A 4,309-nucleotide genomic window follows, 5' to 3' on the forward strand; every position below is an offset into this window, starting at 1 on the left:
GCCTGGTTCTCTCTGTGGCTTTGGTCTATACAGCTAATTTTTCCATTCATAACAACTGTGAGGGGGGTGCATTTTTTTATAACTCACCCGTTTAGTTGATTAATATTTAAAGTTCTGCAAAATTAAGGGTGTGTCCACTTTTGAGTGACAGGTGGATTCCCGCTGATGTAAATGCTAGCCGGTTAGCCGTCACTTCACCTCAGCAAATTCCAGCCGCTGAACTTGCCATCTCTGCCGTGTTTGTGCTTTTTTTCGGGATTATTTCATATAATTTAATACACCCATTACTTCGCCCACGGCTTTGGATTCCGTCGTTGTCGTCGAGTATCGTTCGAGAGAACAACCAGCGCTGTATTCTAGTTGTTCTCCTCTGTGAACATCATGAACTGATGTCTGACAATTTCGTTGTTTTTTGGAGTTTTCAGATATAAAGGCTACACTCGTTCTGCGGTGCCGTTGCTCTGGGACAGATTATAACATGCTTATGTTCCGTCAGATGAAATCCTGCAGATGTCTGTGTTTCTCCATCCATGCAATAAATGCACATCCTTGAATGAGCGCGGATTTCTAGCGCATTTACTTTAACTGCATAGGTAGTATATCTATGTTTTGACCCATTTGAGAATTGAGATCCGGTGTTCTGTCGATGTAGCATACTTTATCAGAATAGCATACCGGAAGTTGAGTTTTATAGCGGGTTCTGTCAATTTAGCCTACTTTATCAAAAAAGCATACCAGTGTTTGTGAAGGGTATGCTGTTTTGATAGCCCCTGGTTTAATAAAAATACAGTTTATAAAGGGGTATGCTGTTTTAAAGCCCCTGGTTTAATAAAAATAGAGTTTCTACAGGGGTATGCTGTTTTGATACCCCTGTAGAAACTGTATTTTTATTAAACAAGGGGCTATTAACATAGCATACCCCTTTATTAACTGTATTTTTATTAAACCAGGGGCTATCAAAACAGCATACCCTTCAATTAGGTAATGTGTATATATTATGCGATATAATACACAAACACTTACCGCTTGTAATCTTAGGTATGCTGAAATTATGGTTCAAATGTAACGCATGCGCAATTCCACAAATTTTACTGCTGCGCATGCGCATTAACCGAAGGTATCCCATTCTGATGGGTATGATGTTCCGTCAGAACACCGGCCAAAATCAGAATTTAAAATGGACTGAATAATAAAGCTCTCTATGAACTTGACGAGCGATGCCGCGCTGACGGACCATAGACTGTAATAAAGAGTGACTGACATGTATGCACATAATCACGGTCACACACACACACACACACACTCTCTCGGAGTAATATTGTAAAGTTACTGCATAATAAATTTTTAACTAGCAGAATAGCTGTACAGAATCACGATACACAGTCTCACTTGTTGTAGCTATGTCTTTTAACTATTATAATATTTCGAAGGGCAAAAGCAGGACCTTTTTAATTGGCATTCTGATTTTAATCACCAACTGTCAGTGTCACTTTAGCGCGAGCCCCTGTGCAGTCGCAGACTTGGTACTGTGAGTAGCACATAGCATTAGCTCCCAAGCCTGCGCTAACCATGGAGCTAACTCCATAACGTCGCGCTAGGTGGGCGTGGTTTCAGATAGCCCGGCTCCTCAGCTCCGCCTCTTTGCCCATATTCTGTTATCCGGGAGTGACGAGCAGTGACGCGAGGCCAAGATGGCGACGGCCGGCTCCGCCCACTTTAGGCTTCAAAAATGCTCTTCAGAAACCTACGGGTGACGTCACGGACACTACGTCCATATTTTTTTACAGTCTATGATCACCACACCCCCATGCTCGCACCCGCACTGATTCTATCGTCGAGGTCGAAATGAAACGGCAAAAAACTATACACTCTTTTTTCGCGAAAAAGTCCAGCACCGTAAGTTACCATGTGGTATCCGAATTGGGTTGCTCATTGTCATTGATGAATAACTTCGCCTAATTTTCTTGATGAATTGAAGATTGAAGAATCTTCAAGAAATTTAAGATTTTCACTAACGTTAGGCCTACTGCACAAACGTGCAGCTTATTTTGATCTTTTTTATTCGTAATGTCTTTTATTTTCACAGATATGTTATCAAAGCCCTTCAAACTATAATAAAGATTGTGATTGAATTTGGATTTTCATGCATTAGGCTAACAGCCATTATCAAACTTATTTGCTTGAATCATGCAGCGTTGTAACATGTGTACATGATGTTTACCATATAATAAGGTAACACTTTACAATTAGATTAAAAAAGTTTGTAGACAAACTTTAAGTTTTCATTAAAAAGCCTAACCAGAAAGTTTGAAGAAGTTTTAAAAGCATTAAGTTTGAATGTTTTCAATATGAAAGATAGTGAAACAGTGAAACAGATAGATAGATAGATAGATAGATAGATAGATAGATAGATAGATAGATAGACAGACAGACAGACAGACAGACAGACAGACAGACAGACAGACAGACAGACAGACAGACAGATATATTGTTAACTAATGAAACCTTATTGTAAAGTGTTACCATTCAATATAAATGCAGTATGCAATTGTATGCATTAATGTTCTGATTTAGGTCTTAATTTATATAGGGTTCATTAATATTATTGCACTAATTTAATGTTTTTATTTTCTTTCTTCTGTGTTGTCAAGATTGATCAAGAAACAGGGAGCCTAGGGTTGTCAGGTCAGAAAGAGGATGACACACAACAAAAAGAAACTTCACAGGTGAAAAGTGATTGACTGACTTTTAAAAACACCTGCTATTGCATTTTTTTTATTGTATAAAATCTACAACAGGTGTTTGAAGTACCATATATAGACCAATCATAAAATTACCATTAGGAAAATATAGGAAACATAATTTAGGATTCATATTATTGGTTATTGTTCAGCAGTGTACATCATTTCTTATGTATGTCACAATTCCCTGTATCTGCATATTTCAAACACTTCTTTATTGTCAATAGACAGAGCCAGAAGTTACTTTAGAGTTGAGAGGGAATGAAGCAGAAAGTTTCAGAGGTGAGGGAAAACAAATGACTGGAATAAGTTAAGAATTTTTTTTTTTTTTTCAATACACATTCATTATGTGAAAACATTTAAAAAAAACTATTTAAAATATGTAAACAATATAGTAAAATAAACAATACCATGTGCAATATAGATTACAGAACATCTGTATTCCTTTGTTTCTTTGTTTTATTGCTTTAAACATGAATAGCATATTAAGCCAATTAACCAATAACCTGTAAGGTCTGAGAAAAAAAAAAGAAAAAAAACTGGTATAATGCTTGACATTCTGTCCCCCTCACTTTTGAAATGATGGCTACGCCCCTGCCAGAGATAATGATTGTTTACTGATTTGACACACACACACACACACACACACAGAAAAAACATAGACGCACGCTCCTTTACTTTTGAGACAGTGTAAGCTCATTCATGAAAAACAGTGTTTTACAACTTTTAACTTCTTCATAGGATGTATGGACATCTATAGGTTAGGAATTTTAATTTAAAACATTACTACAACTTTTAAAACATTTTTAAACTTTTAAATAATTTTACCCACAACACGTCTCATTCTGATCGCTGAATAAACCCTAGGAGTCAGAGACCGTCAGGCGGTGCTGTATGAGAGAGCCAGTCTGTGCTTTTATATTATATTATTTTGTTTATCTAAAACTAAAACAGTAGTTTTTTATTTTATAACCATTTCATTTATACTTTTAAAGAACAATGTTTTTCAACCTTAGTTAAATTATTTTATAACCATTTAATTTATACATTTATAAAGAATAGCATGTTTCAACCTTAGTTAAATTATTTTATAACCATTTCATTTATACATTTATAAAGAACTGTACGTTTTTCAACTCTAGTTTCATTTACATGATATTTTAAAGGATAGAGTGTGTTTGTGTAACGTTGTTTCGTCACAGTGAGCGAACAGCATGTTTCAAACGTCAGAGCTTGCATGCATAGGGAGGGGGGAGCGCCTGTGACACAGACTTTTTCGTCTCACATTACACAGGAAGCCACAATGCAGTCTGGAGTGTTGAGACATGGCCTATAACAACTGCTTCAAACTTTCTGCCATAACAACGCACAAAGCTTATGTCAAAACACTTGATTGATCGGATAGATAGGTCAACTGCTCAACTGTTCCCTTTCGAAAGCTACAATCGATGCTGCGCTGCTTAGCGCATTGGGAACGTCTTTAATCGTGACCTGCTGTGAATATAGTGTGTAAACACGTCGATGAAATCGACCGGAAGTAATATAGCCTCGGTCGGTGACGTCAACGG

General features: G+C 36.9%; 1 long non-coding RNA gene across 1 annotated transcript; it reads left to right on the top strand.

The window, feature by feature from the left end:
- Nucleotides 1–1,809: 1,809 nt before the first annotated feature.
- LOC307003089 lies at nucleotides 1,810–3,000 on the top strand. Its single transcript, XR_013798617.1, has 3 exons — nucleotides 1,810–1,896; nucleotides 2,652–2,726; nucleotides 2,969–3,000. It is a non-coding gene; the product is annotated as an uncharacterized lncRNA (long non-coding RNA).
- Nucleotides 3,001–4,309: the final 1,309 nt, after the last annotated feature.

The sequence above is a fragment of the Phoxinus phoxinus genome (genome assembly GCF_949152265.1).
Source record: "Phoxinus phoxinus genome assembly, chromosome: 8".
NCBI lineage: Eukaryota > Metazoa > Chordata > Actinopteri > Cypriniformes > Leuciscidae > Phoxinus > Phoxinus phoxinus.